Raw genomic sequence first — 13,850 nt, 5'->3', positions numbered from 1 at the left:
ATTGCCTTCATCCCCACCCCCTTCCACCTATTGTACTCTTAGTTACCTTCTCCCCAGCCCCATACCCCTTCCATTTATCTCTACACCCTGGAGGCTCCCTGCCTTCAGTCCTGAAGAAGGGTTCCTGCTCCTCGGATGCTGCCAGACCGGCTGTGCTTTTCCAGTGCTACTCTATTCTAGACTCTGACTGCCAGCATCTGCAGTCCTCACTTTTGCCTATCCAACTTACTCCAATTCAAGACCCTCCTGATGCATAAAATCATTCACCAAGATTAAGAAGAATTTCTTCAAGATAATAAGAAAAGTCACATCACAAACCCCTTTCTGCTTCATTAGTTTTTATGGCTTGTTGATCAAGTTATAAAATCAAAACAAGTCTTGATAAATGTTCTGAACCAATCATATGATTTAGAGGAAGGCCATCTGAAGGAACCCATTGCCTGATAAAGTGGAGGCTGGAGTTACGCCAAGAATCTCTCGTTCAACCTGTTTCAGTTATCAAAATACAGGGGAAGAATATTCATCCATTTCCAAAAAGCAGTCACCCACTCTGCATTTTGTCTCACAACGTAGAGGAGATATTGTGAGTAGCAAATGCAGATTAGATTAGATTAGACTGAATGAAGTGCAGGTAAATTGCTTCTTTACCTGGAAGGTGTATCTGGGGCCTTGGATAATGAGGGAGGAAGTAGGCAAGCAGGCAGGTCTTACACCTTCTGCAATTACATGGGAAGGTGCTGTGGGCATTGGGGAGATGTTGGGAGTGGAGGAGAAATGGGCCAGTGTCCCAGAGGTAGCAGTCCATGTCGAAGGCTGACAAGGGAGTGAAATGTGTAGCACTTCTACCCTTATTCCTCCTCTTCCCTTCAACCCCCCCCCCTTCTCATTTTCTATAGAATTACTTCTGCATCAAACAGAGGACTGGGTAAGAACAAAGATGATTCCTGACAACAGGAACAAATTCTTCTGGAATTTTTTGAGGATGTAACTCTGAAGATGGACGAGGGAAATCCAGTAGATGTAGTGTACCTAGACTTTCATAAAGCTTTAGATAAAGTCCCACATAGGAGGTTAGTGAGCAAAATTAGGGCGCATGGCATTGGGGGCAAAGTACTAACTTGGATCGAAAGTTGGTTGGCTGATAGGAAACAAAGAATAGTGATAAACGGCTCCATTTCGGAATGGCAGGCAGTGACTCGTGGGGTACCGCAGGGATCAGTGCTTGGACCGCAGCTTTTTACAATTTATGTTAATGAAATAGAAGATGGTATTATTAATAACATTAGCAAATTTGCTGATGATACTAAGCTGGGTGGCAGGGTGAAATGTGAGGAGGATGTTAGGAGATTACAGGGTGACCTGGACAGGTTAGATGAGTGGTCAGATGCATGGCAGATGCAGTTTAATGTGGATAAATGTATGGTTATCCACTTTGGGGGCAAGAACAGGAAGGCAGATTACGATCTAAATGGAATCAATTTAGGTCAAGGGGCAGTACGAAGAGATCTGGGTGTTCTTGTACACCAGTCAATGAAGGTAAGCATGCAGGTACAGCAGGTAGTGAAAAAAGCTAATAGTACGCTGGCCTTCATAACAAGAGGGATTGAGTATAGAAGCAAAGAGGTTCTTCTGCAGCTGTACAGGGCCCTGGTGAGACCACACCTGGAATATTGTGTGCAGTTCTGGTCTCCAAATTTGAGGAAAGACATTCTGGCTATTGAGAGAGTGCAGCGTAGGTTCACGATAGAACAGAGTTGAGGAGAAACTTCTTCACCCAGAGAGTGGTGGCTGTGTGGAATGCTCTGCCCCCAAGGGCAGTGGAGACCCAGTCTCTGGATTCATTTAAGAAAGAGTTGGATAGAACTCTCAAAGATAGTGGAATCAAGGATTCTGGAGAGAAGGCAGGAACAGGATACTGATTAAGGATGATCAGACATGATCATATTGAATGGTGGTACAGGCTCGAAAGACAGAATGGCCTACTCCTGCACCTATTGTCTATTGTCTAACAGAGTGCATACTCACTTCAGCACAAATCTTCCTCTTTTTCTTAATTATATGCAATAAAGTGCAGTCTCTCACAAACAGAAACATGCAGTTTTATGGTCCAGACAAGACATGCTGTCACATAGTAATACACCAAATTCAAATATCAGTGTCTGAATTTGACTCACACCTGAAGAGAAATTCTGAACATTTATATCAGATTCAGCCTGAACTCTTATTTCTTCCTCTCCAGATTTGTCTGATCCGAGTAGCCTTAATACTCTTTATTTGATGTTCACAACTAGCATTTATTTTCTCTACTGCCCAACAGCAGTCAGATTTGGTGAGAACAACCCATTCACGAGGTTCAGGCAAACCTACCAAATCCAGGAAAACTGGTCCCAGAACATTCATTCACATTTCAGATGGAGTCCCCAGCCATGCACTCAGATCCTGTGCAGACCAGCTGGTAGGAGTATTCACAAACATCTTTAATCTCTCTTTACTATAATCTTAAATCCCCACCTAATTCAAAAAACCATCATCCCCATACCAAAGACAACACAGCAACTTGCCTCAATGACTACCACCCAGTGGCTCTGACCTCGATAATTATGGAGTCCTTTGAGACATTAGTCATGGCTCACATAAACTCTAGCCTCCCAGCTGCCTTGATCATTGCAATTTGCCTACTGGCACAACAGCCCCACAGCAGAGACCATCTTTCTAGCCCTATTCACATTCCTAGAACATTGGGATAACAAAATTACCTAAGGCAGTCTTCTACTTATTGACTATAGCTTAGCCTTCAACACTATAATCCCAACCAAACTAACCTTTAGGTCTCTGTTACGCCCTTTACAACTGGATCCTCGACGTCCTGACCCACAGGACACAACAGCAACATCTCAGTGACAATGCTCATCACCGATGTCCTGCAATGCTGCACACTCAACCTTACTATACTCAATGAACACTCATGACTTTGCGGCCTAATTTCATCCAAACTCCATTTACAGGTTCATTGACAACACCACTATTGTAGGCCAGATATCAAACAATTAATGAGAAAGAGTACAGCAAATAGATTGAGTGTTTGGCCACACAGTGTAATGATAATCTCTCCCTCAATGTCAGCAAACCTGAAGAGCTGATCATTGACTTCAGGATGCAAGGAGGTGGTATACCCCTACTTACAACTGATGGTGCTGGCTGAGTGTGTCAAGTTCCTAGGAATGACAATCAATGATCTGTTCTGGCCCACCCATGTTGATGCAACACCAAGGTACAACACCTCTTCTTTGCAGGAGACTAAGGAAATTCAGCATGTCCATAAGGACTCATCAACTTCTCCAGATGCACCATAAAAAGCATTCAATCAGGTGCACAGCTTGTTACGGCAACTGCTCTGCCCTGGACCATTAGAAACTACAGAGATTGTGAACATAGCCAAGTCCATCTCACAAGCCAACCTTCCAGGCACCGACTCCAACTACACTTCCCACTGCTTCGGAAAGGCAGCCAACAAATACTCTTCCCATTCTGGTTATAATCTCTTCCATCAGGCAGAAGATATAAAAACCTAAACACATGTACCAACAGGTTCAGGAACAGCTTCTTCCCTGTTATTAGACTTCTCAATGAACCTCTCTAATGCTGATCTTGCTTTTTCTGCACATGCTTTGCAGGCATAACTTTGTAATCCTGGCTCTGTTCAATCACCGCGTGACCTTTATATGCTATGATCTGCCTATACTGCACACAAAACAAAACCTTTCACTGGACCTAGGTACAAGAGATATTACAATCAAAAGGATGCAGCAATATACAAATCAAGGCAATGCTATGGAGGGGCTCAAATATCCAAAGGCACTTAAATTACATGATTGTATCACAAACTGTTTCCCCGCAAAAATTTATTTGATTCATGAAATTTGCCCACCAAATGTATGCTGCATACAGTATAATATAGATCAGTTGTTTTGAATACAGTACATAAAGTGCACACTTGCCATTACAGGTTATAGTTACAATATACCTTTACACTTGCTGCCAGACTTGTCACATAAAACACAATGGGTTTTGGGTAGTTTTTAATCCATAAGTACAGTGGGAAGTCGTAAACAGCAGCTTTTCCCCTTCAAGACTCTGCAGCAGCCACTTCAAGATTTAGCATTCCTCTCAACATCCTGGAACAGAACATAGAACATTACAACACAGCACTAGCCCTTCGGTCCTCGATGTTGCACCGATCTGTGAAACCAATTCTGAAGTCCATCCAACCAACACCATTTCATTTTCATCCATGTGTCTATCCAATGACCATTTAAATGCCCTTAAAGTTGGCAAGTCTACTACTATTGTAGGCAGTGTGTTCCATGCCCCTACTACTGAGTAAAGAAACTACCTCTGAAGTCTGTCCTACATCTATCACCCTTCAATTTAAAGCTATGCCCCCTCGTGCTAGTCATCACTATTTGAGGAGAAAGGCTCTCACTGCCCACTCCATCTAACCCTCTGATTATCTTCTGTGTCTCAATTAAGTCACCTCTCATTCACCAATTAAGTCACCCATTCATCTCCAACAAAAACAGCCGCCTAAAGTCCCTCAGCCTTTCCTCATAAGGCCTTCCCTCATACCAGGCAACATCCTGGTAAGCATCTTGGAATGTGCTAGTCTCCAACATTCAGTCCTAAATAGTCTTTGCACTGGAAGACCAACAAGTACAAGGCAGACGAAAGAGCATGTCACCATGTAGGTTCGATTACTTACAGTGTGGAAACAGACCCTTCAGCCCAACAAGTCCACACCAACCCACTGAAGTGCAACCCACCCAGACCCATTCCCCTACATTTACCCCTTCACCTAACATTACGGTAATTTTAGCATGGCCAATTCACGTAACTTGCACATTTTTGGACTGTGGGAGGAAACCCACGCAGACACGGGGAGAATGTGCAAACTCCACACAGTCAGTCGTCTGAGGCAGGAATTAAACCCGGGTCTCTGTCGCTGTGAGGCAGTGCTAACCACTGTGCCACCCATGTAGTTGCTCCTCCAACAACAGTTAATGTTTCTATCGCTCAATGCGTCCATCGCCGAATGTTTCCCTCCAGGAAAAGCTCATAGAGTACATAGCCCTGCTTAGCAGGATCTCCGCAGCATGAACCTCAACAAAATTCACTGCACCTCCTTTCAGACCTGTAATTTGCCTTTGAAAAGCAGGTTGTGGGCAATGATCTCTTCCCCACATGGTTGCATCAATAGTAGCGCAGAGGAGGTTACTCTCCAGATATGCAGGCAAGATCTGATGGCCCTCTTCAACCTTAGACTATGTCTCAAATATTTAAAAGGCCTGGCAAGGAAGCATTTTGCCAACTGACAGTTTACTCAGGGAACCAGCTAACAGGATCCACCAGCTCCTTATCCCACCCGGACTATAGGAGTGTTACATGCAGATCATTGGCTGATGAATTCGTGGTCCAAGGTATTTTTCTGCATCTAACTTCCCCACAATGGAATGGTGAAATACTGACTGCAACATTCTGCAGGAACATGGTCATACATCTCCTTCCCAATATCAGGGATGTCAATCACAAAGTGGCACTTTGTATGCACATTCAGAATCAGTCATGCTATGTATAAATGCTATATCTGGGAGGTGAGGCACTCTTCAGAGTCTGGGAGATACGTATCTCAATGTGCTGTCACACTCCTTGAATTCTTACTGAACTACATTGGTCACCTTTGGCATTGATCTTCAAATCATCATTGTCGACAGGAATATTGCCTGAGGACTGGAGGATAGCAAATGTGGTTCCTTTGTTCAAAAAGGGTAGCAGAGACAACCCTAGTAATTACAGACCAGTGAGTCTCACTTCAGTTGTTGGTCAAGTGTTGGAAAAGATTATAAGAGATAGGATTTATAAAAGAATCTAGAAAAGAATCATCTGATCAGGGACAGTCAGCATGGTTTTGTGAAGGGTAGGTCATGCCTAACGAATCTTATTGATTTTTTGATAAACTAACCAAACAGGTAGATGAGAGTAAACTGGTTGATGTGGTGTATATGGATTTCACCAAGGCGTTCAATCAAGTTCCCCACATTAGGCTATTATACAAAATGCTGAGGAATGGGATTGTGGGAGACATAGCAGTTTGGATCAGTAATTGGCTTGCTGAAAGAAAAGAGGGTTGTAGTTGATGGAACATGTTCATCTTGGTGTCCAGTTACTAGCGGCATACCGCAAGGGTCGATGTTGGGTCCACTGCTGTTCGTCATTTTATAAATGACCTGGATGAGGGCTTAGAAGGGTGGGTTTCTAAATTTGCGGACGACACTAAGGTCGGTGGAGTTGTGGATAGTGACGAAGGATGTAGTAGGTTGCAGAGAGACATAGATAGGATGCAGAGCTGGGCTGAGAGGTGGCAAATGGAGTTTAACGTGGACAAGTGTGAGGTGATACACTTTGGACAGAGTAAACGGAATGCAAAGTACTGGGCTAATGGCAAGATTCTTGGGATTGCATATGAGCAGAGAGATCTCGGTGTCCATGTACACAGATCCCTGAAAGCTGCCACCCAGATTGACAGGGTTGTTAAGAAGGCATACAGTGTTTTGGACTTTATTAATAGAGGGATTGAGTTCCGGAACCAGGAGGGTATGCTGCAGCTGTACAAAGCTCTGGTACGGCCACACTTGGAGTATTGTTGGTATGGAAGGAATGTCTTACGAGGAAAGGCTGAGGGCCTTGAGGTTGTTCTCGTTAGAGAGAAGAAGGTGGAGAGGTGACTTAATAGAGACATACAAGATAATCAAAGGGTTAGATAGGGTGTACAAGGAGAGCCTTTTTCCAAGTATGGGGACGGCAAACACGAGGGGACACAACTTTAAAGTGAGGGGAGATAGAAGACAGATGTCAGAGGTAGTTTCTTTACTCAGAGAGTAGTAAGGGTATGGAATGCTTTGCCTGCATCGGTAGCAGATTCACCAAGTTTAAGGGCATTTAAGTCGCCATTGGACAGGCAAATGGACGTACATTGAATAGTGTAGGTGGGATGGGCTTCAGATTAGTATGACAGGACAGCACAAATCGAGGGCCGAAGGGCCTGTACTGTGCTGTAATGTTCTATGTTTTATGTCACTTTGGTCTCTCTCTTCTCAGCTGTAGGCCATGACAAAGACACTCTTTCAGGCTTCTCTGGCCCTCCATTGGTTTTCCTACCCGTTTGTGGAATATTGACATAACGGAGAATCAATGAAGCTCACACCGCAGAAACAGCTTGGAAAGTTTCTGGAAGACAGGTTTAATCACCATATCCAAAAACCATAGAATTTGCATCAAATTCATGACTGTTACTGTCATTAGCATATTCAACACCCCCAACCATAAACAAGACTACACCAGAGTTTCCGATCACAACAGTACAGGCAGACCACACCACAGTTAAATGTCACGTCTGAACCACAATACAGGCAAACCACACCACAGTTTAACATTACACCTGAACCACAATACAGGCAAACCATACCACAGACTTACATGACACCTGAACCACAATTCATGTAGTTTTTTCATTCTCTCAGTACGTGAGCGTCATTGGCTGGGCCAGCATTTATTGCTCATCCCCAGTTGAACTTGAGAAAGTGATGGCAAACTGCCTTCGAGAATCGTTGAACCCCATGGAGTGTAACTGTGCCGTTACAAAGAGAGTTTCAGGATTTTGATTGAGATATGGAGAAAATGGCAATAAGTTCCAATTTAGAATGAAAGGTGGCGGAAGTCAGTTTTGGAAGGTGCTGACAAATGAATCTTACTGCAGCACACCTTATAGATGGTGCACCGTAGTGTGCTTTCGTGGCAAAGCAAGCGAATGCTAAACTGAAAATAAAAAATGCTGGATATCACAGCGGGTCAGGCAGTATCCATGGAGAGAAAGTGAGCGAACGTTTCAAGTCTAGATGACTCTTCATCAGTTTCGATTCTAGCATCTGAATGAATGCTGAAGGTGGGTGATACTGCACCTGTCAAGTAGCTGTTTATTCTTGATGTTGAGCTTCTACAGTTGTTGAAACTGAACCCATCCAGTCAAATGGAGAGAGTTTTGTCACAGTCCAGATTTGTAGATAGTGAAGGTTGCAAATGCTGGAAAGTCAGGGTCAATAAAGTGTGGAGCTGAAAAAAGCACAGTAGGTCGAGCATTGGAGGACCAAGAGAGGTAACGTTTCAGGTTGGGTTTCATGCTGCTTGAACTGCTGGGCTTTTTCCAGTTGCACACTTGATCAACACTCTAGATTCATGCCTTGTTGACATCAGCTTTTGGAACTCACCTGCTGAGTTCCTTCCCAAAGAATGCCCAGCTTTTGAACTGCTCTCAAGCCACAGTATCTATATGCCCAATCCAGTTCAGTTTCTAGTTCAATGAGCAACCTTCAGGATGTTAATAGTGGGGATTCAGTGATGGCAATGTCAGTGAATATGGAGATCCTTAGTTTGTCTCTTATTGGTGATGGACATTATGCAGCATGAATGTTACAAGTTACTTATCATTCAGAGACTGAAAATTATCAGGTCTTGCTGCCTATCAACATGGACTGCTTCAGTTTCTGAGGGGTTGCATATCATGGGTACATTGCACAAAATAGCAGCAAACACTTCTGACATTGCAGTGGAGGAGGGGTCATTGATAAAACAGTTGAAGATGGTTGGACCTAGGAACTTCTGCAGAGGTGTCCTGGAACTGAGATCACTGACCCCTAACAACCACCATCTCCATTTCTATAATATCATACTCAATAGTGTTTTCCCATTTCTCAATAACTCCAGTTTTGCTAAGGCTTCTTGATGTTCAAAGCAGTCACTTCAACTCTTCTCCAGCTCAGCACTGTTGTCCACATTTGCCCCAGGACAATAAAGTCAGAAGATGTGTGGCCCTTGCAGATATTCATACTGAGCATTAATGGGCAAACCATTGTTGCCTAAGTACTACTTGTTGTCCAAGTACTACTACATTCTGTGAGTGAAGAAATATTTCCTCATCTGGGTCCTAAACAATCTACCCTGTGTCCTAAGGTTATCGCTCCCTCATTCTATACTCCCCAACTGGGGAAACATTTTCTCTGCATTGAGTCTGTCCAGCCCTGTGAGAATTTTAGATATTTCAATCAGATCACTTCTCATCCTTCTAAATCCTACTGAATAAAGATGCGGTTGAACCAATCCTCTGCTGCACTTCCTCTCTAACAAAAACATCCTCTCTTAACAAAGCAGACCAAAACTCCGCACAATACTAGAGATATGGTCTCACCAAGAGCGTGTACAACTGCAGTAAGGCATCCCTATCCCTGCTCTCAAATCCTCTTGCAATCAGGGCCAACATACCATTTGCCTTTGTAACTGTCTGCTGCGTCAGCCTGTCTAATTTCAACGACTGGTGTACACTGACACCCATAACCCTTTGTACACCCATGCTTCCCAATACATTGCATCATACCTGAAGCAAAATACAGACAAACTACAGAGTTTCATGGCACACCTAGACCACAATTCAGGCAAATGAACCTCAGGTCACACCTGAACCAAAATGCAGGAAAATTGTATTTCAGTTTCATAAACAACTGAACCACAATACAACCAGCTGCACTTCAGTTCAATGTCAGACTCAAAACATATTACATAATAGATAGGCAGGAGGCTGGAAGAACAGAGCAGACCAGGAGAATCAGGAGGTGGAGAAGTCAATGTTTTCGGCGTCGCTTCAGTCGACGCTTCAGGACCCAAAGGGTGCTGAAGAAGGGGTTACATCCGAAATGTTGGCTTCTCCACCTCCTGATGCTGCCTAGCCTGTGTTCTTCCAGCCTCCTGCCGGTCTAATTTGGATTCCAGCATAAGTAGTTTCTTTTGTCTCAAAACATATTACAGTCAGACTGCATAGTCTAATGTCATACATGAACCACAATAGAAGTAGACTGTATGCCTGTGTAATGGAGCACCTCAATAATACATCCAACTCTCCCACTCCCAAAACGATCGCCCAGTTTAAGTCACACGCTTGTGACCCCAAGATTGCCCTCAAAACCACAGTGGAACATAGTTGCTTTTTCTATATTACTCGAAGTGTAGTCACTGTTATAGGTTGTTGAAAGCAAACTGTTTCAGGATATCCTGGAGTACTGTATCAATGGAAGTTTATTTTTCTCTTCACACAAGCTAGCAGAATAGTCAGGATAATAACCAAACTGTATTACAATAACACAGCTCTCACAAATATTTTGAAGATCAAACATGCTATTGGTGAGTAGAACATTACAATAAAACTACTCTTCATAATGTGGCTCCCATACAGCAGAAAAATTCTAAAATAAAAATTAAAACAGACTTATTTGTCTATAACCTGAACTTTTAATCCTCATTTACAAAATCTCTCAGGCACATGCGCTTACTACATCAACAATCCAAGTCCATTCTTTTTGGCATTACATGAATTTCAGTTTATATGTATCGGGTGGTTAATGTTATGTGAAATTTGAAAATATTTACCAGGTTGGAAATCCATTTCACAACTTGGCTTCATATAAAATCTTGAATAAGTCCCAATGTTGACAAAGGTGAGTATTTTTTTTTACTTGGGACATAGGTGGCATGCCAGCTTTTATTCGCCTTCCTGCCCTCTCTCACAGCCTGCTTTAGCACCTTTCAAATATTAATGTTTGTTTTTTTTCTCAGTGACAATCAGAAATAATAATGTACATGCATACCACTTAGAGTCAGGGCTCACCACATTTTAAATTAGGCATGTCATAATGATTCAAACGTTGCTTCTGTAGAACTGGGTCTCATGGTCCCAGGACACAATTTTAAATGGACTCCTACATCAGCAAGGCTGCATCAGCAAACTTTGCAAGGTCTACACTGATTCACTTCACAAGGGTCTGTGCACTGTCAACAGCTGATAGTTTCTATGAGATTCCTGACTATTTTTGAAAGGAAATTGAGTATTTGGGTCAACTGCTTATACTATTGTATTCTTTGAACTGTCAGAAAACTCAGAAAAGGGCAAATGTGAACAAAAGTCTCATTTCCTTTCACTTTTGGAAAAGTGAAAGCTTTATTCTCTTCCTAAAAGCATGTCTGAAGACTTCAGTTTGAAAAGATTACTTCATTTGAATTCTAGTAATCGTACCACATTAAGGTTTGGGGATTAGAAAGCTGCATTTACCCAAAATAAAAGTGCTTCCACCAACAATTGGCTGTGTTTTTAAAGTTATGGCACACAATGATGGGTACATTAAGTTAGCCAATTATTTTTGACATTAGATCATAATCTCAACAATATTTGTATTGTAAAAGTCAAGCCTTTAGTCAAAATCAAACAATCCACTGAACTTACCTACAAGTTGCGCATCATCACAGCATATAGTTTACTCCTTCCTGAAACAGTAATGCACTAACCTAAGTTACTCAGAATTTACCTACACATTTAAGACCAAACATAAAAAAAGTCAAAAAAAACTATTGATGATTCTTAAAGTGATCGACACCAGAATGCACAAATGATCAAGAAATATTTCAACTAAAATGTCGAACTACAACGCAGGAGAAAAAAGCATGATAAACTTCCACCAGCTTACAAAGATTCGATATACAAGTATTTTAGGGGAAAATGTTTTTTTGAAAAAAGTGACAGTCATCTGTACTGATTTGTATCACACTAATGGATCACCCCATGAAATATGTAAAAAAAACCAAGCAGACAACGAACCAGAGTTCAAACAAAAGCCAAATTGGTTCTAACAAGGTCAGACTGGGAAAAGACAGTGGGTTAAAAAAAACTGACTCATCTCCCAAGGAGGGAAAGACTTTCACCTCAAGCACATGAAGAAAACAAACCCAAAGAGGGGAAACTCCAACCATACAGGGCAGCATAACCTGTACATGGGGAAGAGGGAAGCCATGAAGTATCAAAAATCTAAAACCTAAAAAGGAGGAAGAAAGATGAAACAAAATCAAAGGCCCGATAGGGAAACATTTCCACTGTTTTATTTTCGGTCCTTCGTCCCACACAGACAAGTATCAGAGAGTACAGTCAATGGCAGAACAAAATTCACTGTTACCACGTGTAACCAGCGACAGACACCCACCAAAATGCATTTTAACACATCAATGATTACACCTTTAAATTGACCCCTTCTCACTTCCCACTTGTTTTAAGAAAAGTGCAATTCATTCCTGCCCTGCCTGCCAACTCCAAAACCCAATCGACCTCAACTCTCCCAAATTTAAAAACCACACCTCCAATATTAACAGACATGCCCCATCTCCACAATACCCTATAAGTTACCCTATAACTGCTCTCCAGAACACTGACAACATATGCTACAAAGCGTCACCCACGTTATAACACTGTCCCTTTACCCCCACTCTCCAACATTAGCAGATTTACCCCACAACCCTTTCCTCAAGATCCCAACACTTCTCCCATAATATTGACACATCCCCTCCTCCACTATCAAATATAAGAATTACCCCACAACAACCCTCCCCCACAACCATTCTCTCTTACCAGAACGGATAATATTTTCTCTTTCTCTCACATGATCCATTCCACAGTCCGCCATGGCACATGAGGAGGGAAGACAGGGAACATAAGGAGGGGTGGGAAGAGAGGGGAGGCGAAATCAGAGAGAGATCCACCGCTTTTTAGAAAGACATCCTCGTTTAGTGTGTGTGTGTGTGTGTACACGTATGTTTTATAATGCGTGTATATGTTCTGTCCACTCGGCTTTGCCTTCCTCTCCTTCACACATTCATGGCTGCACGCAAACAACAAAAAAAAGGTGGATTTTCTCTCTCTCTCTCGCGTTGTTCAACAGATGGTAGAAAGGGGGATTTCTTTCTCTGCCCCCACCCCCTCCTCTTTTTTCTTCCTTCCTTCCTGGTGCGTGTGTTGTATATATAATATATATATATTTCTCCTCTGTCTATGTGCGTGTGTGTGTGTTTTTTTTTAAATGACACCAAACGCTGAACAGTGCGCCATGGCGAGAGGCAGCACAGAGAGAGAGAGAGAGAGATAAACACAAAATGGCGGCGGTGAGGGCGCTGCTGCTGTCACCGGGGGGAGGGGTAATAAATAATAAACCCCCCCCCTGGGATCGGGGAGGGAAAAGATAGAGGAAACAAACCCGAGAGCAAACAAAACAAAACCGCTTCCCCCTCACAAAAAATACACTTTTATATCGAGAGCGGAAAGGGTGAAGTGGTTGAGGTGGGGGGGAGGGGGAGGGGCGGTCGGTCCGTTCCCACAAACCCTTGCGCCGCCCGTCCCGTGACCGTTGGTGGGGAGCTCGAGGTCTCCCCCCCTCCCCTCCCCACACACAAAAAAAAAATTTACATTTTTTTCCGGGGGGGATTGAATTAAAATATTTTTTTTTGAAAAAACAAAAACACATTAAATCATAACGTCGGAGGTTGAGACTTCCCCCCCCAACATCACCACAACAACAACAACAACAGATGTTTTCCAAACCCCCCCTCCACCCAGACGGTCACGTGGTGCGCCGCGCAGGCGCGCGCTCCCCTCCTCGCAGATGTTTTCCAACCCCCAGCCCGACAGTCACGTGGTGCGCCGCGCATGCGCGCGCTCCCCTCCTCGCAGATGTTTTCCAACCCCCAGCCCGACAGTCACGTGGTGCGCCGCGCATGCGCGCGCTCCCCTCCTCGCAGATGTTTTCCAACCCCCAGCCCGACAGTCACGTGGTGCGCCGCGCATGCGCGCGCTCCCCTCCTCGCAGATGTTTTCCAACCCCCCCCCCAAAGCCCGGCGGTCACGTGGGGCGCCGCGCCTGCGCGCGCTCCCCTCC

General features: G+C 43.5%; 1 protein-coding gene across 6 annotated transcripts in view; it reads right to left on the bottom strand.

Moving 5' to 3' along the window:
* The window catches only part of ash1l (ash1 (absent, small, or homeotic)-like (Drosophila)), a 217,194-nt gene extending 203,826 nt beyond the window's left edge, over positions 1 to 13,368 (bottom strand). For 2 of the 6 annotated variants that reach the window (XM_043684013.1, XM_043684016.1), the window contains exon 1: positions 12,551 to 13,363. The gene's annotated coding sequence lies outside the window, so the exon portion shown is untranslated. Of the gene's footprint in view, positions 1 to 4,024; positions 4,176 to 11,377; positions 11,419 to 12,550 lie in introns of all 6 variants that reach the window. The other 4 variants (XM_043684014.1, XM_043684015.1, XM_043684018.1 and 1 more) reach the window with 4 other exon arrangements.
* Between the last annotated feature and the right edge of the window lie 482 nt (positions 13,369 to 13,850).

Source organism: Chiloscyllium plagiosum, chromosome 51 (assembly GCF_004010195.1).
Source record: "Chiloscyllium plagiosum isolate BGI_BamShark_2017 chromosome 51, ASM401019v2, whole genome shotgun sequence".
In the NCBI taxonomy this organism is placed as follows: domain Eukaryota; kingdom Metazoa; phylum Chordata; class Chondrichthyes; order Orectolobiformes; family Hemiscylliidae; genus Chiloscyllium; species Chiloscyllium plagiosum.
The sequence above is the reverse complement of the archived record's forward strand: the minus strand, read 5'-3'. Positions and strand labels throughout refer to the sequence as shown.